The sequence below is a fragment of the Balaenoptera physalus genome (assembly GCF_965194825.1).
Source record: "Balaenoptera physalus genome assembly, chromosome: 4".
Lineage (NCBI taxonomy): Eukaryota > Metazoa > Chordata > Mammalia > Artiodactyla > Balaenopteridae > Balaenoptera > Balaenoptera physalus.
This window is the reverse complement of record NC_138891.1, coordinates 56,206,080-56,233,021: the sequence shown is the minus strand read 5'-3', so window position 1 is coordinate 56,233,021 and position 26,942 is coordinate 56,206,080. Positions and strand designations below refer to the sequence as shown.

The 26,942-nt window shown below is 36.4% G+C and overlaps 2 long non-coding RNA genes across 2 annotated transcripts in view; one reads left to right on the top strand and one right to left on the bottom strand.

The window, feature by feature from the left end:
• LOC309659404 overlaps window positions 1-2,134 on the bottom strand; it is a 194,843-nt gene extending 192,709 nt beyond the window's left edge. Inside the window, exon 1 of the long non-coding RNA XR_014262786.1 lies at window positions 1,921-2,134. This is a non-coding gene — a long non-coding RNA (uncharacterized lncRNA). The remainder of the gene's footprint in view (window positions 1-1,920) is intronic.
• Window positions 1-26,942, top strand: part of LOC309659381 — a 666,865-nt gene that overhangs the window by 298,121 nt on the left and 341,802 nt on the right. The gene's annotated exons all lie outside the window — the stretch shown is intronic.

Genomic DNA, 26,942 nt, shown 5'->3' with positions numbered 1-26,942 from the left:
AGTCTCAGAAAGTTGTGCATTTCTAAGAATTGGTCCATTTCTTACAGGTTGACCATTTCATCGGCATATAGGTCCTTGTAGTCTTCTCTCATGTTTCTTTGTATTTCTGCAGTGTCAGTTGTTACTTCTTTTTCATTTCTAATTGTATTGATTTGAGTGTTCTCCCTTTTTTTCTTGATGAGTCTGGCTAATGGTTTATCAATTTTGTTTATCTTCTCAAAGAACCAGGTTTTAGTTTTATTGATCTTTGCTATCGTTTCCTTCATTTCTTTTTCATTTATTTCTGATCTGATCTTTATGATTTCTTTCCTTCTACTAACTTTGGGGTTTTTTTCTTTTTCTTTGTCTAATTACTTTAGGTGTAAGTTTAGGTTGTTTGAGATGTTTCTTGTTTCTTAAGGTAGGATTGTATTGCTATAAAGTTCCCTCTTAGAAGTGCTTTTGCTGCATCCCATAGGTTTTGGGTCATCGTGTTTTCATTGTCATTTGCTTCTAGGTATTTTTTGATTTCTCTTTGATTTCTTCAGTGACCTCTTGGTTATTAAGTAGTATATTGTTTACCCTCCATGTGTTTGTAATTTTTACAGATTTTTTTCCTGTAATTGGTATCTAGTCTCATAGTGCTGTGGTCAGAAAAGATAGTTGTTATGATTTCAGTTTTCTTAAGTTTACCAAGGCTTGATTTGTGACCCAAGATATGATCTGTCCTGGAGAATGTTCCATGAGCACTTGAGAAGAATGTGTATTCTGGTTACTTTTGGAGGGAATGTCCTATAAATATCAATTAAGTCCATCTTGTTTAATGTATCATTTAAAGCTTGTGTTTCCTTATTTGTTTTCATTTTGGATGATCTGTCCATTGGTGAAAGTGGGGTGTTAAAGTCCCCTACTATGATTGTGTTACTGTCGATTTCCTCTTTTATGGCTGGTAGTATTTGCCTTAGGTATTGAGGTGCTCCTATGTTGGGTGCATAAACATTTGCAATTGTTATATGTTCTTAGATTGATCCCTTGATCATTATGTAGTGTCCTCCTTCGTATCTTGTAATAGTCTTTATTCTAAAGTCCATTTTGTCTGATATGAGAATTGCTACTCCAGCTTTCTTTGATTTCCATTTGCATGGAATATCTTTTTCCATCCCCTCACTTTCAGTCTGTATGTGTCCCTAGGTGGGAAGTGGTTCTCTTGTAGACAGCATATATATGGGTCTGGTTTTTGTATCCATTCAGCCAGTCTAGTTCTTTTGGTTGGAGCATTTAGTCCATTTACATTTAAGGTAATTATCGATATGTATGTTCCTATTACATTTTCTTAATTGTTTTGGGTTTGTTATTGTAGGTCTTTTCCTTCTCTTGTGTTTCCTGCCTGAGAAGTTCCTTTAGTATTTGTTGTAAAGCTGGTTTGGTGGTGCTGATTTCTCTTAGCTTTTGCTTGTCTGTAAAGCTTTTGATTTCTCCGTCGAATCAGAAAGAGATCCTTGCTGTGTATAGTAATCTTGGTTTTAGGTTTTTCTCCTTCATTACTTTAAGTATATCCTGCCACTCCCTTCTGGCTTGCAGAGTTTCTCGTGAAAGATCAGTTGTTAACCTTATGGGGATTCCCTTGTGTGTTATTTGTTGTTTTTCCCTTGCTGTTTTTAATATTTTTTCTTCGTATTTAATTTTTGATAGGTTGATTAATATGTGTCTTGGCATGTTTCTCCTTGGATTTATCCTGTATGGGACTCTCTGTGCTTCCTGGGCTTGATTAACTATTTCCTTTCCCATATTAGGGAAGTTTTCAACTATAATCTCTTCAAATACTTTCGCAGTCCCTTTCTTTTTCTCTTCTTCTAGTATCTCTGTAATTCACATGTTGATGCGTTTAATGTCATCCCAGAGGTCTCTGAGACTGTCCTCAATTCTTTTCATTCTGTTTACTTTATTCTGCTCTGCAGTAGTTACTTCCACTATTTTATCTTCCAGGTCACTTATCCATTCTTCTGCCTCAGTTATTCTGCTATTGATCCCTTCTAGAGAATTTTTAATTTCATTTATTGTGTTGTTCATCACTGTTTGTTTGCTCTTTAGTTCTTCTAGGTCCTTGTTAAACCTTTCTTGTATTTTCTCCATTCTATTTCCAAGATTTTGCATCATCTTTACTATCATTATTCTGAACTCTTTTTCAGGTAGACTGCCTATTTCCTCTTCATTTGTTAGGTCTGGTAGGTTCTTACCTTGCTCCCTCACCTGCTGTGTTTTCTCTGTCTTCTCATTTTGCTTAACTTACTGTGTTTGGGGCCTCCTTTTTGCAGGCTGCAGGTTCGTAGTTATTGTTGTTTTTGGTGTCTGTCCCCAGTGGCTAAGGTTGGTTCAGTGGGTTGTGTAGGCTTCCTGGTGGAGGGGATTAGTGCCTGTGTTCTGGTGGATGAGGCTGGATCTTGCCTTTCTGGTGGGCAGGTCCACGTCTGGTGGTGTGTTTTGGGGTGTCTGTGGCCTTATTATGATTTTAGGCAGCCTCTCTGCTAATGGATGGGGTTGTGTTCCTGTCTTGCTAGTTGTTTGGTATAGGGTGTCCAGCACTGTAGCTTGCTGGTCATTGAGTGGAGCTGGGTCTAGGCGTTGAGATGGAGATCTCTGGGAGATTTTCGCCGTTTGATATTACGTGGAGCTGGGAAGTCTCTTGTGGACCAGTGTCCTGAATTTGGCTCTCCCACCTCAGAGGCACAGCCCTGACGCCTGGCTGGAGCACCAAGAGCCTGTCATCCACAAAGCTCAGAATAAAAGGGAGAGAAAAAAGAAAGAAAGAAGCAGATACAATAAAATAAAATAGAGAAAAATAAAATAATATAAAATTATTAAAATAAAATTAAAAAATAATTATTACAAAATATTTTTTTAAATTAGTAAAAAAAAAAAAAAAAAAAAAAAAAAAAAGAAAGAGGAGAGCAACCAAACCAAAAGACAAATCCACCAATGATAACAAGCGCTGAAAACTAGCCACAAAAAAAAAAAAACAACAACAACAAAAAACGCACAGACAGAACCCTAGGACAAATGGTAAAAGCAAAGCTATACAGACAAAATCACACAGAGAAGCACACACATACACACTCAGAAAAAGAGAAAAAGGGAACAATTTATGTATATCGTTGCTCCCAAAGTCCACCTCCTCAATTTGGGATGATTCATTGTCTATTCAGGTATTCCACTGACTCAGGGTACATCAAGTTGATTGTGGAGGTTTAATCCGCTGCTCCTGAGGCTGCTGGGAGAGATTTCCCTTTCTCTTCTTTGTTCGTACAACTTCCGGGTTCAGCTTTGGATATGGACCTGCCTCTGTGTGTAGGTCGCTTGAGGGCCTCTGTTCTTCGCTCAGATATGATGGGATTAAAGGAGCAGCTGATTTGGGGGCTCTGGCTCACTCAGGCCAGGGGAAGGGAGGGGTATGGATACGGGGTGAGCCTGCGGCAGCATTGGCCAGTATGACGTTGCACCAGCCTGAGGCGCGCCGTGTGTTCTCCCAGGGAAGTTGTCCCTGGATCACAGGACCCTGACAGTGGCGGGCTGCACAGGCTCCTGGGAGGGGAGGTGTAGAGAGTGACCTGTGCTCGCACACAGGCTTTTTGGTGGCTGCAGCAGCAGCCTTAGTGTCTCATGCCCGTCTCTGCGGTCCGCGCTGATAGCTGCGGCTCGCGCCAGTCTCTGGAGCTCCTTTAAGCGGTGCTCTTAATCCCCTCTCCTCGCGCACCAGGAACCAAAGAGGCAAGAAAAAGTCTCTTGCCTGTTCGGCAGCCCCAGACCTTTTCCCAGACTCCCTCCCAGCTAGCTGTGGCGCACTAGCCCCTTCAGGCTGTGTTCACGCCGCCAACCCCCGTCCTCTCCCTGGGGTCTGATCTCCGAAGCCCGAGCCTCAGCTCCCAGCCCCCGCCTGCCCCGGCGGGTGAGCAGACAAGCCTCTCGGGCTAGTGAGTGCTGGTTGGCACCGATCCTCTGTGCGGAAATCTCTCCGCTTTGCCCTCCACACCCCTGTTCCTGCGCTCTCCTCCGTGGCGCTGAAGCTTCTGCCCTCCGCCACCTGCAGTCTCTGCCTGCAAAGGGGCTTCTAGTGTGTGGAAACCTTTCCTCCTTCACAGCTCCCTCCCACTGGTACAGGTCCCATTCGTAATTTTTTGTCTATGTTGTTTCTTTTTTCTTTTGCCCTACCCAGGTACGTGGGGAGTTTCTTGCCTTTTGGGAGGTCTGAGGTCTTCTGCCAGCGTTCAGTAGGTGTTCTGTAGGAGTTGTTCCACATGTAGATGTATTTCTGATGTATTTGTGGGGAGGAAGGTGATCTCCACATCTTACTCTTCTGCCATCTTGAAGCTCCTCTCAGCCATCCCATTTTAATTTTTGTGGAATCTGTAGTAATGTGTCCTCTTTCATTCTTGATATTGGTAATTTGTGTTCTCTTTCCTTTTGCTTCTTTGGTTTTCTTAGTAACTTATTACTTTTATTCATTTTTAACAATCAATTCTTACATTTGTTAGTTTTTTTCCATTTTATGTCTTGTTTTGTTTCATTGATTTCTGCTCTTTTTAAAAATAATTTTTTGCTCCTTGAGGTGGAAGTTTAGGTAATTGATATTCAGCCTTACTTCTTTTTAAAATTTATATAGGTAAGGCTACATAAACACAGCATTTAATAAGTGGAAATATGTCATATTTTCCAAATACTTTCTAATTATCAATTTAAATTTTTCTTTGGCCCAGATGATATTTACATTTTATTCATTTAAAATGATCTAGTTATCTTTTTGTTATTTATTTCTTGATCAATTTTATTGTGGTCAGAAAACATACTTTTTATATATTCTTTTCTTCTTATTCTATCAGTTACAGAGAGTGCACTCCCTTTATTCCTATGGCAGAATCTTTCAGGGATTTTAATAGACATCCAGGGTTGTAGTCAATTCCCCTCCTCCTTGGTGAACCTTGAACTACAATATTTGTCTTCTAAGAATTGTGAAATTACAGAAACCTCTGCTTATTTTTATAACCGTGTAGCAGCTGCTTTCTGCTTGATCTTGGCATTTCATACTGCATATGCACAGCTGGGAACTGGCAAATACCTTGAGGGGAAATTGCATACAGGATATGGAGCTCATTTCTCTGACACTCCCTTTTTTCAGGAGCTTGGGATCTCAGCTCTCCAAATCCTGGGTGCCTTGATTGCTCTACAATTTGTTCAAACCACGGTGTTTAATCAACCCAACTTTTAGAGCTGTTTTCAATCCCAGAATAAGTCTGTTACCCATACTACACCATAGTTGCTGTACCTTGTTCATTTGAACCAGATTGTAAGCCTTCTTGAGGGTGAATGGAATACTGTCTTAAAAATCTCCTTAAGTTTAGTACATTGGTAAGCATATTGCATATTTTATTGATGTATAAAAAGGAATGTAATTCTTTTGCTTCTTCTCTCAATAGTTAAAACCCCAATGCTGCACAAAGGATAACAGAATGGAAAAAAATTAGTGTTTTATAGTTGGAAATCGTTGGATGCTTAATCGACATTTTATATTACAAAGTGTGTTCCTTAACCAAGTTATTTAACAGGGCTCTGCACAAAAAGATAACATTTTGCGATATTTGCATGAAAATTGAGTGCTATAACACATACTAAGTGCTTTTAAATATTCAGTTGATTTCTTTGACTCTCCATTCAGCTTAGTAACACACATTTTGACTGCCGTGGGAGCATCAACTTTTTCTAAATAATAACAAAAACAACAATTTAGGTACTTGTACAAAGTTTTAGTTTTATAGATTTAGTAATAGCCGTGACCCAAATGACAGGGAAGCTGGTACTTATATGGAATCTTCCAATGCTGCTTTAATTTTAGTGGTACACTCCAGGGAATTGGGAATAAACCTGAAAGCACAACCCAGCAGAAAAGGAGTAGGCTCCTTTTTTGCCTCAGACTTAGAGTGAAATTTAGCCTTGTGAAAAATAGAGCTAAAGTTCAAAAACTAACCTAAGCCTGTGCACGGTACCATTTATTCTCCTTGAATCAAAAGGCTCTACGTCAAAAAGGAGAAATGCTCAGGAGAGCTGTCCCCACATAGCTAAGTTCAGCTTCTTTTGATCCAGCAAGGAGACATTATAACCTCAGAAAGACTAAGACTGGATGGAGAGTCCCAAAGACCTGAGTGTCTCGGTCAAGCCGAGACACTGTATCTAAATAGACACAGTTCTTGCCCATCTGCTTATACAGTTGATAGGTGTTACATCTGGGAGGTGAAGGCTTGCTCTTCATCTTATCTCTGAAACTAGTTTTATTCCTTTTATGTAATTTATCATTAACTCCTCCACATTGATACTTTTGAAAACACGCTTCCCCCTGAGCTGTTAAAACAGAATCTTTAGGGCTTTAAAAATGGTTTTGTTCTTCTGAACATAATCTTAGGAATTATGTAAACGTAGCACTTGAAAAAAGCTAAAATTATGTATATGAGAAATACAGTATTATGGAGGCATTTATATCTCTCCCTTTGTGGGTTATAGTTAAATTTGAGGCGGGGATAGAAAAAAATGTAAATAAACCTATTCTACACCAAGTAAGGAGATAATATGGTCAGTAGCATAGTCGAGATTCTCTCAATTTAGATTAGTGCAGGAAGTATTAAAGTTTAATTGAAATGTTGATATTAAAATTTTCCCAAATAAAAAAGAAATAGTATTAGAAAAAGTGAGGAGAAAAACAACCATTGCTAGGGAAATATCATTTAGTCTTCATGATCCTCTATAGCAGATTAAAGTCTCCCTAAAATGAGTTTAATTTTCTTCAAGTCATAAATCTAAATGACCCAAACAACCTGAGATACCCACAGTAAACTTTGAAAAAATGTAGTCAGTTGGTGGGTGCCTTCTCTCTGGTCTTCTGAAAGAAGCAGTGGGAGGAAACTTACAGCCTAGCTTTAGTACCTTCACATTTTCTAGCTTCTAACATAGAATTTTTATTTTCTGGTATTATTAAAGCTACCTACATTACAACACGGGAAATCGTGAATGGAAAACCTCCATTTATTTTTTGTCTCCACACAAAGACCCCTAAATTTCTTTGCACTGACTCTGGAATATCTTTCATTCATCAAAAGATTCAGCAAGCAATCAGTATTCGAAGTATGTACCTGATATTGGTTAAAATGTAAAAAAAAAATTAAATGCACCATTAAAGAAAATGTTGTAGTATGGACCTTACTTCCTATATAGAATCATACACACTCTGGAAAAATGGGTACTTGACACAATGACTCTTGGTCATTTAGTTTGTTTTATTGTTTCTGTGCATATTTAGGTATTGAAGTTTGCCAAATCTTCAACTTAGGAAAAAGATGCAGTGACTGTATTTTATAATTACGAAGTACAGTTGATCCATGAACAACAAGAGTTTGAACTGTGTGAGTCCACCTATACCCGGATTGTTTTTCAATAATAAATACTACAGTACTGAGGTCTGATTGACTGAATCTGAGGATGCAGAACCTCGGATATGGAGGAACTGCATACAGGGAGGACTAACAATAAATTAAACATGGATTTTCAACAGCATAGAGGGGCGGTGCCCCACCCCCTCATTATTCAAGGATCAATTGTATTTCAGCTATAGGGAAAAGTAAAGAAATAACATAGTAAAAATATAAGAACCTATTATAAACTTTTGCTAAATCATATAAGCATGCCAAATTTATTTTAGTGTTTCTTTTACACTTTTAAAGCAATGTGATACTACAGATACTGTTTAAACTCCTGTGTACTCATTCCTGAACCCTTTATTTTCCTCCCTCTATTGAAATAATCATTATCCTAAATGTGGTGTTTTTTATTTCTATGTAAATTTATACTTACACATAAATATGTAACATAATGTGTATTATATATTTAAAATAAATATATTTCTATGTAATATACACACAATATATATGTGTGTAAGCAAAATATATGTGTGTGTATGTTTTCAATCTTCTTAAAAATGATTCATGCTGTAAATACTCTTTTTCAACTTCTAGTTCAATCATTTTAGCTACAGTATAGGGTCTCCTAGTGTGACTAGATCAGAATTTGTTTATTCATTCTCTTGATGTTAGATTTTTAAGTTAATTCCATTTTTGTGTGTGTGTGTGAAGGTGTAAATGTTACAGCAACACATGGGAAAGTTTCTCTAGGATCTGTACCTAGGAGTGTGATTACTGGAACAAAGAGCATATTATATCTTCAACTTTACTTTTTATTAGTAGTTGTACCAATTTGCATTCCCACCAGCAGCAAATTAGCGTCTCAGTTTCCCCACATTTTTGCTGACACTCGATATTGTATAGCACATTGTCGTGCATTGATTGGAGAGGTCATAAAATTAAATAAAAAAGAGCTCCAGAAATGTAATAAACTGCAACCCTGGTCTCATGGTCCCAAGAAATGTTTCTGTCTATACAGCGCAAAAAAGAATCAAAACTAGAGGTTGCCTGTCTTGTCTCCTCCTTCCTCATTCCCTCAACTTTTTTTATTGGGCACTGTAGTCATTAGAAGAGGCTCTTTTGAGGGGTTAATCAGCATCTGTGTTTCTGCATCTGTGTTTGCAAGTAAAAAAAATATTGAATTATTTTCTACTTAGGGAAAGCCTGCGATGGTTCTCATAACAGGTCTTATTTTCATGTAGAAATGAAGTGGTTGAATGAGCCCGGTGATTTTAGGCTTTAAATTTTATTATTCCATGTCTTTAGATTCAGTCATTTTACGAATGAAAGCAAATCTCTGAAACTAGTAGTCTTATGCATGGCAACTTGTTATAACAAAATCAAATTTGTTTTGCTTATACAGATTTTAGTCCTACCTAAAAAAAATTATTAAAAATTTCCTTTTTATTTTTTTTAATGTGATGAAATCTGCTAAAGATTATATTCTCCTAAAGACTAAATTCAGTGTGGATTATTCCTAAAGTAATAAATAATCATGAGGACGTTCTCCAAAAGCCCTGCAAAGGCTCACCTGAAGCAATGAGCCAGCACCTGCAGTGTAGTGCTTGCTTAGAGGACTGACACTGGCTCTTATGTCCTGATTTCCCAAGCCAGTAGAGTGGTTTGTTCTTTCCTGAGTTCATGTTGCCTGGTCCCACATCACACAGTTTCAAACTAAGACTAATCCCCAAACACATTTTGTCACAAAAAACACATTACTGACAGCCTGTCATTTCTCCATTTACATAACTGAGCATAGAAATGATATAAGAAAAAAACGTTTTATTTCCAAATTAGATAATTTTTCATTTCATTTTTATCTTCATAAAGAAGCAAAGTCCTCCAATTTATTTTCCTCCCAATGCTTTTCTGATGGTAACAGAAATACAATAAAAGCTATTGGGACTGGCATCTCCTTGGATAATCAAAAAAGTTGGCTAAAGCAGAGAACCATGAAAGTAATACAAGCTCATGGTAAATGTTTTGTTTTGGCTGAAAACGTATAAATGCACATTCATTTACACTACTTTTAAGTAGAGCTAAATTTTTTTCTAGATTTCTGTTTATTTTTTGTAGCATAAACCATATACAGAATTCAATCTTTAATTTCCAGGTTTAGTTTTCCTAGAGTAGTACATGATTTAACACTTGCAAAGAAATCTTCTAGGTTTTTATTAGTTTTCCTTAGTTCTCTGCACTGGCTCACCCACATATAATTCAATAGCATTTTTGTTTAGCAACTTTAGATATCCAAGCTTTTTGAAACCTTTCAACTAAATTTTCAGAGAAGTAAACCATTTTGGCACTTATATTTAATCAGTGCACATACTATTTAATTAAACAACAAAATCACTGTAACTAGTATGTATGCTGGCATAGTGTGTTTGAGAACTATCACAACTCACTCATGTTGAGCATGGAATTCTACTTGTGAGCAGTAGTGGCAACCATACTGGCGGGGAGGCCACTTACTGAGGATATGTCATGTGTAGCAGAAATGGACACTATTAATTCACATTCGATTTGGTAAAGTAAATTTTTGTTTAGAGAATAACTTTTTCTATCACCACAGTCATAGAAAATAAGACAATGTAGGAATCCATTTTTTAATTTTAATTACCCATTTTGCAGGAAAATAGGTTAGTCTAGGGTATTAGAAAGCTTTTAAAAAAATCATAATTAACATTGCCTCAAGATGATTTTGTGATTCACATACCAAACATAAACACAGTGCAGTATGTAGAGGCTTAACCTACAGACTTCTAGGACCAGGTTCTAGGAAGCAGGCTCTGGATGAGGAAGCAAGCAGAGGTGGCTGGGGTTCAGTGCTGTGTGTTAACAAGGACCAGACTGGCTCCCATAAGGCTTGCAGTCATGTCAATGGCACTAATCTGAGGCAAGATACACTTATGCACAGCAATTTTTAAAGTTTTGAGGGCTAAATCTGACTGCACCTGGTATCGAGCTGCTGGCTAGAGCAAGGGAAGGAAGGGAAATGGAGGCATATTGGGACCTAGGCCAAAGGGCCCACTGACTCAGAAACTCTGTCTGTGGGAACCTCAGGGATAAAAGGCCCAAGCATTAATTTTAAGACTTGTTTCTGGAGTAGATACCTGTGAGCTGTTTAGACACAATTGTAAAACCAGACTCAGCCGTTGGAACTCAGGAGAGGGAAACTAATAAACACATACATAAAAACCCAAAAATGACCACCACAACATTAAACTTTCTAAGAAATACCCCAAAAACATAAGCTTGAAGATTAAGATTCCAAAGCACAAGAGTAAATCAACTCCATGACAGAGTCACAAATTCAACATGTATGTTTCCTTCTTGAATTCTGAATGGTCAGACATTACCTTCTCAGATAGAGTCTCTCCCTTATTCCCTGTACCCTCCACTTCTGAAACTTATATTAGGGGTATTCTGAAACTTCTGAATCTTTCCCTGGTGCTTCTTCCCTTATCTTTCAGATTTTTCATCTGTGTTCTGTATATCCCTTTGTAGTCCTCTGGATCAATTCCTTAGTACAGTGTTCCAGTTATGTCATTTTGTCTGTGGCTTTGGCCAAATTAGCATGCACCCCATAATTTAATGTTGCTATTTTCATTTCCAAAATTCATAATTGACTTTAAAAGAATCTGCATCTAGTTTTGATCCATATGTGTGTTTGTTTCATAATTTTTGTTCTTTATGGATATTTTTTCTTCTTTTATCACTTTGAGCATTTTCAGTCATTTAAAGATTGTTTTTTCAGAGGATTTTTGAATTATTTGCATTCACTCAGGAGGAAATTATCCTAGCCAGGTAGATTATCATTCAAGACTGAGGAAGAAATAAGGTATTTTCAGAAGTACAAAAGCTGAGCATTTATAATTGAAAAATTCTTGCTGAAACATTACTAAGAGATGTTCTTCAGCAAAAAAGTGAATTCAGGGAAAGAAATGTGATGCTATAAATACTCATTGACAAAAATAGTGGTAAATGATGTTGGTAAGTCTATTAAAGACAAGAAAAAAATATAACTCTAAGTCTTAAAGAATGATTGCAGAGGAGTTGGAAGGTAGCTAAGTATATTACTTATCTGTTATTTGGGAGGAGAAAGAATATACTGAGTAACTAGACTTTGTTGGAACTGTATAAAGTCAATGTTAATACTAAACATTTAAGAGAAAACTAAAAAATTTTGAAAACTCACATTTTTTCTTAGCATGTTTGGGGAAGTTACATGTATGTGAGATAAAGGGATCTAAGAAAAAATTAATCCAACAAATGGTAAAAAATGAAAAGATAAAAAGAAAAAGAATGGTAAATAAAAATGATTGAAAAAATAATTCCACACTTAACCAGTAATTATATGACATGTTAATGTACTAAATTTTTATATATAAAGATAAAGACTAATCATATTATACTGAAATAAAATTCAGAAAAATGTAGCTTCTGAGGAACACTTAAAGTAGTACAGAAAAGTTGTAAATGAAAGAAATAAATATACTCTAAAATTCTAACCAAAATATACCTGGTCTAGCAATATTAATGAGACAAAATTTAAGAGAAAAAAACATTATTAGGATCGGAGAGAAATTTTACAAAATAATGAAAGGAAAAAAATATAAGATACTACAGTTCAAAACTTGCACACGATTCACGTTTTTCTCCTGGATTTATATATCAAAAGCAAAAGATCTACAAATACAGTCTCAATGGAACATATTAACATATCTTTCAAAAAACTAAATGGATCAGGCACACAAAATTAGTAAGCATTTAAACTACTTGGATGATATAGATACAACTGATTAATTTGATATGTTAGATCTAAAAAATATTTACAGATTCTTCCTATTTGCAGGGCAGGAATAGAAAGGCAGACGTAGAGAATGGATGTGTGGACGCAGTGGGCGAAGGGGAGGGTGGGATGAATTGGGAGATTGGGTTTGACATAGATATGCTACCATGTGTAGAATGGATAGCTAGTGGGAACCTGCTGTATAGCACAGGGAACTCAGCTTGGTGCTCTGTGATGACCTAGATGGGTGGGATGTGGGGAGGAGGGAGGTCCAAGAGGGAGGGGATATATGTATACATATAGCTGATTCACTTCACTGTGCAGCAGAAACTAACACAACATTGTAAAACAATTATACTCCAATAAAAAAAAAAGAAAAAAAATGTTTACAGATTCTTTTTAAGCAAAAACAGAAAACTTACAAAAACTGACAATGCCAATGATACACCATATACATGTAATTCACCACACTGACAGACAATTGACAGATTGACAGCCATGATTATATTTTAGATATAGGTAAAGTATTAGAGTAAATTCAACATGTTTTAACCAAATATTGCTTTAGCATCAATTCAACATGTTTTAAACAAATATTTCTTTAGCATAATTTACCCATTATGATGGGTACTTTTCCAGGCACTGGGGATGCTGTGATAAATAAAATAGAAAATCTCTGCCCTCATGGATCCTACATTACAGTGGTCAAGACAACAGAAAACAAACTACTTGCATGTATAATGTTGGTGGGTAGCAATAAGTTCTATGTAGAAGAATAAAGGAGTAAATAACTATGGCTGTGTGCATTTTGCATGAATGTGTGTGCTACTTTAGGTATTTTGGATAGTTTGGTCAAGGACTGCCTTTTTGAAGAGATAGCATATGGGCTGACACCTGAATGAACAGAGGAAATAATCCATGAGAAAATCTGAAGGAGGAGGGTTTCAGGCAAAGGAAACATCAAGTACAAAAACTTTAAACTTGGAAGAGCTTGATATGCTTAAGAAATATCAGAGAAAGCAATGTGTCTGAGGCAGGTTGAGAGGCATAGAGTGTAGTAGGAGATGAGGTCAGATCACATAGACTCTTAGAGGTTATGATAAAGATTTAGATTGAATTTTGAATCTGGTGGAAAGCCAATGGAGAAATTTGAGCACAGGAATGACATCAGATAATTTACATTTTTCAAAGGTCATTATGCCTGCTGGTAAAATGGACTCTTGGGGCAAAAGAGAGCATTAATGGAGGTATTGTAGTCCGGATGAGAGATGGCTGTGGCTTGTCTGAGTTAGTATGAGCTGGGGAGGTGAAAGTGGCTAATTGTATTATGGTTTTAAAGTTAGAACTCATTGGATTTGCCAGTAACTTGGATATGAGAAATGCAAGAAAGAGAGAAGTTTGGAATCGCTCCTCAGTTTGGACCTGTGTGAATGACGGTGCCATTAATTGAGATGGGGAAGTTAGGAAAGGAGAAGATTTAGGGAGGAAATAAGACAAATTTAGGCACATTAAGTTTGAGGTGACTATTAAATGTCAAACAGGAGATGCTGAGTAAGAAATTTTTTAACTGCTAGAAAACAAAGACTAAGTAGGGATTTCCCTTACCTTACAAATGGCATCAGCCAATCAGGCAACATCATATAACTCAGAAAATAACATCATTTCTCTCAAGGTAGCAATAATTGAGGTGCCTAGTATTACTATTTCCAGTATTGTGCTGGGTGTTCTAGCCAATGTAGCAAGACACAAATATTAAAAATGGGGTATTAGTATTAGAAAGGAAAAGACAAAATTATGATTATTTGTATTCAATATGTTTTTAGACACGTAAAATCCAAGGTAAATGTCACCAAAAAACTGTTAGAGTTAATAATAGTTTAGCACATTTACTAGATACACATTGTATAGGTTTCCTATTGCTGCTATAGCAAATTATCACAAACTTAGTAGCTTAACGTTAATTCATTATTTTACCGTTCTGGAGAGGAGACATCTGAAATGGGTCTCTGGAGGGCTACGTCCCTTCTGGAAGCTCTAGGGGAGAATCTGTCTCCTTGCTTTTTCCACTTCTAAAGGCAGCCAGCATTCCTTGGCCCATGGCCTCTTCCTCCATCTTCAAAGCCAGCAGCATAGCATCTTCAAGTTTCTCCCTAACTCTGACACTTTTGTCATCTTCCTCCTCTTATAAAGACCCTTGTGTTACAATGGACCTATCAGGATAATCCAGCACAATCTCACCATCTCACCTTCTCAAGGTCAGCTAACTATCATCTTAATTTGATATGCAATCTTAATTCCCCTTTGCCGTGTAACAGAACATATTCTCAGATTCTGGGGATTAAGATGTGGAAATCCTTGGGGTGGGGGGCATGATTCTGTTGACCATGCCAATCAACAAAACAGAAATGTTTATTATTCCACTACATCAACAATAGTCATTTAAAAATGTAAAAGACACTTTATATGGGCAACAAAGATTATTAGATAACTGGAAAGAAATCTAGCTAAAAAGTGTGGACACAGTTAAATAACATTAATGAAGAACATGAAGTAAGTCCTGAATAAAAGGAAAGATATACCGTATTTATGGTAGATAAGACACAGTATCATAAACATGTTAGCTTTCTCAAATAAATCTCTGAATTCAATACAATTCTAAACTAGAAAACTGATTCCAAAGATCATACAAAGAAGAAAGAATCAAGAATGGCCACGACAATTGTGAAAAAGAAGGAGGTTGGGCCTTACCATATATCAATGTCTATTATATCGTAATTAAAATCACGTGGTGTTGGTGCAGGAAAAAATACATCAGTGGACCAGAATAGGTAATCCAAAAAAAAAAAAAAAAAGAAGAAACCTAAGAATTTGACCTATGATATAACTGGCAGTTAAAATGAAGGGGAATCTATAGGAATCAACATGAATATATTTCAAAAATATAACATTGAGTTAAAAAAAATGGCTCACTGATACAATAAGAAGTGAACCATATAATTTTGAAAAGACTTTATTTGTGGGTACAGTATATGTAGCATAAGTCCAAAAATATGAAGTGGAATGAAATACGCCAAAGTTTTGCCTTTGGGAAATGCTGAAGGGGAGCGGGGCTGGAGTTGTTAAGGCCATAGGAGAAAAAGAAAAAAACAATGGAAATTTCAAATGTCAATATTTTAATTGTTTGGTAAACAGAATATTTGAAGCAAACTGGCAAAATATGAAAATTTGTCTACTCTAGATGAGTGATAGTTAGGGTCTGTTAAACCCTGCAATTTTCTATATTTTAAACTAATGAGAAAAAAGAAAACATCAAAAATACTTTTTATATCTCAGAAATACATAATTTACTCTGCCAAAGGCCTTGACAGTACATGTCTTTGAAAGCACACTGTTCACTAAACTTAAAAAAAAAAAATCCATGGTAACCACTGCACCACGCTGCAAAGGCTCTTTGAACCTATTGTATCCCTAAGAAAACATGGAGATTTGGGAGTATGGCTGGGGTGTGGTAAAGCAAGTGTTTTTATAAGAAAATTAGCTTTCTCTTACTGTTAATTTTTTAATGTTTCCTATTTTCAGTCTCTACAGCCAATGGATATAAAGCAAAATGAAGTCTCTTTTAAAGGCAAAGAAATGTAGCATTTAAATAAATAACTGAAAACACTGTTGTGGATTATAGCCTCTACACACTTAGGTGTTAAAAAGCAACATGACACAATCTCTGGTTTTACAATACATAGTTCTATCATAGAAATGACTGCTGGATAATTTATGGAGAATGTAGATGTAAGGTGTGTGTGTAAGAGGTGGAAATGTGAAAATAGAGCTAAGAAGTTTTCTTACTTTTGAGTTTCTCTTAGTTTTTCTTTCTGCTTTGGAAATTCTGTCCTCTTTCATTTCTTTCTCTAAACACATAGACTCAATTATTCATTCATTTACTCTTCAATAAATATTTTTGAGTACCGATGTGTCACAAGTTTTGTGCTATGGGTTAAAACAACCAAAAAACAAAACTGAAAACCCATTTGAGGTTATTTACTGTTTTCTCACTCCCAGAGACATACTGAAGTAGTTAATGTTTAAGGTCCACATAGGGATTTTAAATCACTGGGAGGGCTTCCTCTCAAGAATAAACAATCAGTTACCTGAACAAACAAAACTCTGTATCATGCTAAAATGTATTTGTCAGGTAGTGCCCAGCTCCTTTGATGGCAGGTGCTTAGGTGTGGAACCTAACATTTCCTTAACACACTCTGCTTCTAGCTCATGGCTTGAAATTATGTACTCAAGGTCGTTTTCCTTCCAGACATGGAGACCACTAGATCATGGCCGAGATCTGATTATCCATTTCCATAACCCTACTGCCTTGTATAATACTTGATGTACATTAGCCCACAGTAAACATTTGGGGAATAAATGAGTGAATATAAATCTTTTGATGCATGTTTAATGGGTCTGTGTTTGCCTCTTTTGACAGAGCCAAGTAACTTGTTTTTAGAGTGAGATTCAAGGCGAGTCACTCTAAAGTAACACCTCTGAATTGACAGTGTATCAGAAGAGATGCTGACATTTTAGATTTATTTTTCTATTAATGCTTTTGGGGTTAAAATTTTTGGAATGTGTGATACTATTTTTACTTGCTCTTTCAAGAAAAGGGCATGTTAGTCTTTTAAAAAAATAGGCATGAGGTATGGGGTAACTAAATCTATGTGATTATATATAGGTGTAAACCTATGCATACGTATATGTATACGCATGCATACAAACGTATACAATCTTACGTCTAGGTCAGCATGTGTCAAGAACAGTTCTGTGATGCTCTAGGTGATCCAGCACCCCTTGGTCAGGCTGGAGCAATGGGTGCTCTCAGACTGGTTTACTTTGCCATTTTTCATTGCTTGAGCACTGTTGTTTTGCACAAACTGTGGCTTTTCTAAAATCACTGCCTTTGGGAAATGCTGAAGGGGAGTGGGGCTGGAGTTGTTAAGGCCAGTTGTTTTCTTCTTTGTCTTAGTCCAGTCTTCCCTGTTGATCGGCACATTCTGCTGGCTTGAGACTCAATTTTGAACGTTTCAGCTTCTCCGCCATTTCCGCTGCTAACACTCTGGTCAGAACAACCATCCTTCCTCCCGGGACTGAAGAGTAGCCTCTCATTTGTTTCTCCACTCTTGCTCTTATTGTCTAGTTTCCATTGAAAGCCACAGTGAGCCTCTGGCAAGGTCATGCATGGCAGCCCTTTGCTCCAAGCCCTCTACTAGTTTCCCGCCCCCTTAGACAAAAATGCAAAGACCCCTCCATGTCCTGTAAGTCCCTATATCATGTCATCTAACCCTGGCCACCTTTGGACTTCATTTTGGACCTTTTTTTGCTTCTGATACTTTATTTTCTCTGTTCCTTTTGCCTGGAAATCATTAACTGAAGAAATTTAACTGGCTTGTTCCCATCTTTATTTAAATCACACTTTGTGTTACAACTTGAGAGAGGCCTTCCCTGACCTCCCTAATAAAATGGCTCACCTTGTCATTCTTTATCCTTTTATTATGCTGTACCATATCTACCTATCTATCTATCTACCTATCTATCTATCATCTATCTATCTATCTATCTATCATCTATCTATCTATCTATCTATCTATCTATCTATCTATCTATCTATCTATCTATCTAATCTATCTTCCTCCCTCCCTCCCTCCCTCCCTGACTAGAATTTAGCTAGGGGTCTTATTTTGACCTCACTGTAACCCCAGGGCACAGGCAGTGCCTGGTATATAGGAGGTGCTTAGTAAAATCATTTCAAATACATTACCATTTTTTCTCTTCCGTGAAGGCTGGTGCCATTCCTTTTGATCCTTGCTTGTGCTGTCTAGCTGGCATTGTCAGTACCATTTTTTTAAGCACTGCTTTATCTCTGTAGCAGATTGCAGGTTTCATAGACAGAAGGAACTTGCCTTCTACCCCTCTGGTGCTCTTGTAATTTCGCTCCTAGTGGTGATAATTGGCTTGTCACTGCCTGCTATTTATAGTTAAATAATAAGTAGAAAATAATAACAAGAAAGAACCCATTATGGCCTGGCATTTTAACCTGCTGTCATGTTACACTGAAGTGTCCAGGTTGTTTTAGAATTTTGCCAGTGCTTAATGGTACCTGACTGTTGCATATTAGCAAAGAGTTCCTATGTTAGGCAGCTTCTTAGCTTGTGAAACCTGATATTTCCCCCTTTTACAGAGTTTCTGCTAGTGTTTTTGCTAATTATTAGACATTTCCAAGTTTTGCTTGTAAATTATTTGCCTTTGGGAGAACTAAATCTTAACATAAAAGACTATGAGATGCAAAGTGTACAAAGGGGCAGTTTTATAGAAATAATGATTAAGAGTGTTGCCTCTGGAGTTGGACCTACTCAGTTCTCATCTCAGTTTGTCATATTGTGACTTTTGTCAAAATGTTTAAATTTTCTGTGTCCAAGTTTCCTAATCTGGAAGTTGGAGACAACATTTCCTACCCATGGGATTGTGGTAAAGATGAAATGAGTAAATCTATGCAAGACACTTTTAACAGTTCCAGAAACATCACATTACTGAATAATTATTATCTCTTATTAATAACATAATGACACAGTTATTATTAAAGATCTGCATTTGTGAGAAAAAAATTTTATTAGTATTTATACTTGGCATATAATATATTATTGACACTCATGCAACACATTTGAAAAAAAAAACAACTTTGGTCCTCTTAATTAAACTATATTTGGATAATATTGTTTGACTCTTTTGCAAATTACCCTTGAACAGAAAGGTGTAGGTAAGAGATCCTAAATAATTCATTTGAAGTAGTAATCGCACTTTATTTTCCATGTTTGGGAGATGATCATCCACTTTGTTCTTGTAAGAAATGGAAAAAAATATAATGACATTTGAAAACTGCAAAATATAACCTGCTTTGCAAAAATTTTGTATTTATTTTTCCATCCTATATTTTACATTTATTTTGTAAAATGCCTGTAAAGCCTAACAAGATCTTTTGTAAAGTTTCAATGTGTTGAGAAGTCATTCTTTGTTGCTTTTAGCCTATGAATTGCCAAATCTAATGTCAGAATATGAAAAAAAAAAAAAAAAAACATGTGTCAGAAGCAGAAAATAAAACCAACTGCAAAAAGAAAGGTGAAATGACAAGTAAATTTTCTAGTCTGTCAGATGAAAAGCATAAATATATTGGAAAGACATTATATTAGAAATTAAACATTTGCTTTAAATTGCATTGTTTTTGCATTTCTATGATGCCTCTTTAAAAGATTATCTGTGCTTATTTAAAATTTATTTCAATCTGACTTCCTGTACTTAACCCTTATAAACAGTGAAAAATTTCTATGAGCGTTTTTTTTGTTTAAAGAGACAATTTGAAAACATCAAGGTAATTTTTGTTTTACTTAACTTACTGTAAATTTATTTTTCCTTTGAAATGTAGTGAGCCTCTCCTATTGAATTATTTCATTTTTTAGCATAGGCACCCTGCTTGCTATGATTAAACCTACAGCAACATTTGTGTAGGAATTTTAATTCTGTAAATATATCAATTTATCAATATAATGGAAACAACAGTGCAACATTAACAACAGTGGAAGTGTAGACATTGCAGATAATACTGATGCTATTAAACTCACTTTCTCTGTCTGAAGATCTTTCCATTTACCATCTCCCTACTACTTGAAATAAAAATTGTTCACATTTCTTCCCAAAGAAACATCATTCAACATACATCTGACGACAATTCTGAGTGCCAATGAATCAGTGAAGGCTTGTTTTGTTCAGTCCCATTATCTTCAGGGCATAATTGGAAACTGTACTGTAAATAAAATACAGTACAGTTGCTCTTGTCAACAGTATCACTACCTGACACTTTTATTGAAAAGGCTAGTGATGTTAAATGCGCTTACTGAAACTATTACCACTACTCAAATGTATAACCTTTATCAATATTTTTCTTTTTTAAATGTTTTATAAATAAGTTATCTGAATAGTTTCCTTTTGAAAATATGGCCAAATATCCAGCCTATTCCAGAGTGTGAAGTACTGCATGGAGAAGTTATTCAGTCTATATAAGTCATAATTCTTGGTCACTAAAAAAGGACATTAGCCACAAATCACACTACCTCTATGTACCCGTATGCCCCATATCCCAAGACATCAGGCTGCTTAAGGTCTGGTCTGTCTGATTAAGAGCTGGTGGAGGCTGAGGAACAAGATAGGTAAGCTTTGACTCAAGCAGAAAATCCTAAATAAACCAAGTCTAGATCCGGATCACATATATCGAACTTCCTTTTGTAACCTGGGCAGAGGAGGGTGGAATAGAAGAAAGAGGTTTGATTCATGTCTGGGTTGAACTTACACAGTTCATTGTTTGATAGTCTTTGACTACTTGTACAGCAGAGGCAAGCCCTAAAGTCCAGTGTTCCCACAGGCAATTGACATATTTGATGGCTTTTGGGCTAAAACACAGCATAAATAAAACCATGTCGGCTTGTAGTATATAAAAACCATAGACAGAAAAAAAAAATCAATGTTTTTCCAAATAGAAAAAGATGAAACTCATATAGAAAAGAACTGATAGTATCTAACTTTGGGTAAAGGCAACACAAGCATATCAAGAGTTTAAGACTACTTTTATAGTTAAAGATGTAGATAAGTAGATATTTTTTATATGCAGTGAGAGATTGGACTGCCAATTCTGTAAACCATCTAGTTACCTATTACAGAAGACAACAGTTAGGTTACATAGTGCTAACACTGATTTTGTGAGTGTGTGGTATGGCAGTGTAAGGAAACAAAGATCAATGTTAAAATCACCGTAAGAATCTCTGAGGAGTACACACAGATCAATACTTGTCTAAGTCGTAGACGACGATCCTCTTCTTGCAGGAATCTTTTAAGAAAGCAGAGCCAATTCTACTGAGATATTTCCCCACTCTCCCAATGAACTGTAAATTATCATAGTCAAACACAATACTAAAATATTCCTGCCTTGGAACTTGAAGTCCCTTGGAATATTAACTGCCCTGAGAAATAATTAAATGAATGAAGTTTTCTTTGACTTTCTTACTAAAGTGGGCTTGAGTCAAGATATTTTTGCCTCGGAGCATATTGACTATGCTGATGACTGGGTCTGCAAAGTTGGGCAAACCCAGAGCCATCCAGCTAGTCAACTTCAGTCACATCCTCCACTGGTGGCTGGGGATTTAGGGCGAATTACCAAGTTCTTCTCCAGCCCATGTAACTCCCAAATGAAATGGCTCATGTGAAGGGTCTTAACAAGCCAAAGCATAGTTCTAAATTAAAGCTCCTACTCCCTTTAGATGTAATCAGTAAATAGATTAATAAATGGACGCATAAAGGTGTTTGGCTTCCTGACTGGGGTGTCCTCCCCCCATTTGTTATGCCTCTTTTATGCAATGATGACTGTGGGTGGGTGTCTGACGGGAGTCTTCTTACACTACAGACACCTTCTGAGTATGGAATGGAGGCATTTATATAAATAAGCAGGAGCTCATTCTCTGCTTCATGCTGTACTGCAGTTTTTCATGCCCATTAACTATCTACTATACCCACCCTTGAGCCCCTGTGCAAACATTAAAGTAAGTTCATCTTCAAGGGGAAAAACATCTCAGGAGATACATTTCAAATAGAGTGTTTGAATAACATTAAGTGAACCAAGCAAAAATAAGATGCTAATGAAATTAGTGTAGTCAGATTTTAAACTTGATGAATATAAACAAATCCTCTACTAAAGTATAACTGCGACACCTAATATTGTTTCTCATTACAGTATTTGGGAAAAAATACAATTGTATCTTGAAACAATTCTACTTTTTAAATATATTACTTTTTTTTCTTTTTGTTGCTGTTTCCAAAATAAAAAGTCTATTGGGAGCAAATTAGATTGTCCTCTATAACTTAATCATTAAGACAGCTGAACCCTTTTTTCTCATTCACTCTAGCATTTCAAAGAAACCATAACATAAGCATCTTTTTATTAGTCCCCTCTGGCTATATACTTAATAATATGAATAGTTCACATAATGCATTTTAAAGAACTCTCCACTGTGCTCCATGGAAAACATTTAATATAATAGTCACAGCAATCATGCAGAGTTTTTCTCCTTTTTACAGATGAGGAAACTGAAGTTCAGCGAGGTTAAGCGATTTCACCAATGACATAGAGTTGTAAGGGGAAGAGTAAATTCTAACCTGAAAATAATTGCTCTGTAATTTTATTCAAAAGAATTTTTAAACCACTTTTTAGGCTTTGTACAAAGTGAAGAGACTACAGAACAGAATACAATACAATATTTGCCTTGGTGGAGCTAACGGACAAGTGTATGTGTTTTCAAGACAGCTCATGCACATGAGGGGGAGATAGAAATCTATAAGCAATTATAATGAAATGTGATAAAAGCTAGATGTGAAAATAAATTCAAAATGTATAGTATTGCAAATAGGGAGCAAATATAACTTTGAGGAAGTGTCAAGGAACCCTCAGAAGGGAGGTAATTTGCTTTAAGTTGGGAAGGAAAAGTGGATTAGGTATCCATCGAGTATAAAAGCAAAGAAGGCATCTCAGGCATAAACAAAAGATGTGAAGTGAAAAGAACCAAGAAGTATTCTTGAGTGGCTGGAGTGTTTGTGTGGGGTTCTGCAGCCCTGGTGTTACTGAGAAATAAATGAGAATATAAAACTGAAAACCATCAAGAGCCTCAGAGGCTTTGCATGTCATTGTACGGAGTTTGGGTTTCACTTTTGGTCAACAGGGGACCATTAAAAGTGTTGAAATTCATTCTAAACCCCAAATTTCTTCCCCAAAAGTAAATATAGTAAGCATTAGTGTTGATGCAAACATTGTATTTTGAGCCAGAAAAGGATGTTAATAAACAAACTGTGCTGGGAGTGAATAGATAAAAGCAACACGACTGCTCTGCTGGAGATCCCACCCCAATTGAAAACAGAAATGACACCCTGTCATCTCAGCATATGATATGTAATCTGAAAAAGATCAAAGCAAATTTTCAGAGAGTGATAATTTGATAATGTTTTTATTAGAGATGTAATATATCTACATGCCCTCATACTTTGTGTCATTTACTAAAAAACACTTGTACAAGGAAGAACAGCAAAGTATGACATTTTGGAGAAAAAGAAGTATTTTTGCAGTCTTGGGGTCTTTGTCATACAAACTCATAGCCATAGGACAGAAAACAATGTTATGGAGAGCTATATGACATGTTTTTAAATTTAGCCTATCAGCGCTTGAAATCCTACCCCCTAAGTCTTTCTTCATAGGAACTCTTCCCTCTCCAGCCTCCTCCTGGTGATTGACAATACTTCTGGCCTGTTCTTAAGAGGTTGTTAGAAAAAGAAACATCTATGTGGAAGAAGAAATATCAATAGGGAAGGGGTCCTTCTTACCTTGATTTCTTTCCATAAACAAAAAATAATTTCAAGGATAGCCTTGATGGAGATAATTTTAAGACGATAGCACTTAGGAGTCAATGGAAAAGAAGAAAATTCAGCATGATGAAGACATTGAATTTTATTAAAAAATCATATATATGTATATGCAAACCGTAGGTCACCAGTAGGAGGTACCCAAAGGGAAAAACAGGGGAAGCTTTTCATGCTTTTGAAAACTCCTGTCTTTTTGAAAAAGCTCAACTCTAATCATACAGAGGGAGTTAGTCCATGAAAGGAACGTGAAAAGCTAAATTAGAAAGGTTGAGAACACAGTTAATTGTGTAGCCTGAAAATTAGGCTATATTCAGATCAGCAGATGCAGAGGAATGATTCTTATAGAATTTTTAAGGAATTAAAAAATGTTGTAGATTTGAGTTAATTATTTTTAAGAATGTTAGAAAAAAGAGAGATGCTCAGAGTGCTATAAAGAATAGATATGGGCTTCCCTGGTGGCGCAGTGGTTGAGAATCTGCCTGCCAATGCAGGGACACGGGTTCGAGCCCAGGTCTGGGAAGATCCCACATGCCGCGGAGCGGCTAGGCCCGTGAGCCACAACTGCTGAGCCTGCGCGTCTGGAGCCTGTGCTCCGCAGCGAGAGGCCGCGATAGTGAGAGGTTCGCGCACCGTGATGAAGAGTGGCCCCCACTCGCCACAACTAGAGAAAGCCCTCGCACAGAAACGAAGACCCAACACAGCCAAAAATAAATAAATAAATAAATAAAATAAACCCAAAAGTTTAAAAAAAAAAAAGAATAGATAGAATGCCTTTCATATAAAGGGATGAGAAATGGGTGGGGGGAGGATACCTTTGATAATTATATGCTTTTCTGTCTCACTTCGACAGTAAGACACCAGAAATAATTTTCAATTATCTATTTTGAATCACATGGAAAGATTAAGTTCCTGAGCATCAACAATCAAGGTTACTATGGGTGAAGATTTTCTGTATCCTTTCTAGAAACTGTCCTATCACATTGCAACACCAAGCTTGCGATCAGAAGGGTAAATCCTCCTACCCCAATTTAACTCCATGTAGTGCAGGTGCAAAGTAGACAGGGCCTCTTTGAGACTTAGTTCAGCACTCGGTGGTTTGGGATAGCAGTAGAGCCTACTGGTCCACTTTTCAATGACTGTGCAAATTGGTAATTACATCAGTAAAGACCTGAATAGATAGCTTCCATTATGTTTATGCCTTTTGTTAGATTTTTTTCCGCATACTGCTTCTTAAAATTAATAGACTTTATTTTTTAGAGCAGTTTTAGGTTTGCTAAAAACTTTTTGTCAGTTTTTGAGCAATGATTTTTTATCTTTTTGATTTAATTAATTAAGACTACAAATAAGTGTGCACCTATATTTATCCATTAAAATCTTTTTTAATTAAAATGAATATTTATTCAGTACACTAATTTAAAGTATTTGTTATTTATTTATTTATTTATTTATTTATTTATTTTTGGCTGTGTTGGGTCTTCGTTCCTGTGCGAGGGCTCTCTCTAGTTGCAGCAAGCGGGGGCCACTCTTCGTCGCGGTGCGCGGGCCTCTCACTATCGCGGCCTCTCTTGTTGCGGAGCACAGGCTCCAGACGCGCAGGCTCAGTAATTGTGGCTCACAGGCCCAGTTGCTCTGCGGCATGTGGGATCTTCCCAGACCTGGGCTCGAACCCGTGTCCCCTGCATTGGCAGGCAGATTCTTAACCACTGCGCCACCAGGGAAGCCATAGTACACTAATTTAAAACATCAGAATTAAAGTATGTTTTTTCTGTCTAAAAAACCCCTTATGGTGAGTAGTTTGAACACTACTTGCTTTCCTGTCATGTAAGTTATGATATGGAGTGTGCATCTGTTTATGTCATGGTGAATTGTCAAACCCTTTTTAAATTTTGGATCAGCTTTCAACATTTTATCCTTTGCTCTTTCCATGTTGCACAGTATCTCTCAGCATTCTTTTTTTTTTTTCTTTTTATTTATTCATTTTTTTGTGACTGAATAGGTAGGTACTTTTTAAATTATACACATGTACATACGCACTTACGAGTAAGCCCTTACTTAAAAAAGCTGCATGTTAATAGACCTTTCATACTTACTCCTAACATTGCTGATTTAAAAGAAAATTGTGCTTTAGTTAAATTTCAGGTTTTCTGATAGTAAGTTTGATTATAAATTAAATTTTCATTCAGTCTTTGTCAACATTCTTATCTCCTTTGTAGGTTTTGAATAAGACTTCCACACTCTAAAAGTGACCAGTGGTTATTGATCTCTGACTTTTGAAAAAGCTCTTCATTTTTACTGGTTCTGACAAAGATTTTTGAATCCTGTTGGCTAAAAACTTGGCAAATAGCAAAGTGCTGAGGGACTCCAGACACACTGATGTGATGTATACCATACTGATCTTCCCTTAGTGTAGCACCCTATAGTTCATCATAGCATGCCATTCTCATACTTTATCATTCTGTACACTAATGCCATCATCTGTAGTGTAATTGCACAAGTATGAGATGAATTTCTTAGCAGTGTGAATTAGGTAGGGTAAGTTTTTCAACAAAATAACAGATTTTTAAATACTTGTGTTTGTATTTTTCTTCAGTACCACATAATTTGGTTTTGCAATTACTTAGCCAGTGATTTATTGCTGCCTAGGTCATTGAAACAGAGCACAGATATATTAGAGCATTTTATTCCATTGTCACAGAGGCCAGTTCCTAACTAGTACTAATCTGCACCCATGCTGTAATGATGGTGCCAGATCTTTATGACAAAGTTGTATCCTATTCGAGTACAATTGTGTTGATTGATAAAGATGTCATATTGATTTTAAATGCTTTGTGTATTCAATGGCCATGATCAGTACTATTGAAGCTTAACTCACAAGAGCTTTTTACATCCTTGATTCCCAAGGTGACTCATCAGCCTAATGGTACTGCTTCGCAAGGCACATTTCTAGTGTTACCATTTCTCCTATGTGCTACACATCTGGGGGCTGGGAATTGAAATTGCCACTAAGTTCACAGGATCATGTAGTCCTGAAAGAAAATTCAAGATGAGCTATTTGGCAAATAAGAGAATAGATCATCAAAAAGAGAATAAGTTTTAAAAGATAGAAGTAGGAAGAGCTAAGTACCTCAGGTCGTCATAAATCATAGACTATCATGAGAAAAATATGTTAACTAGTTCTT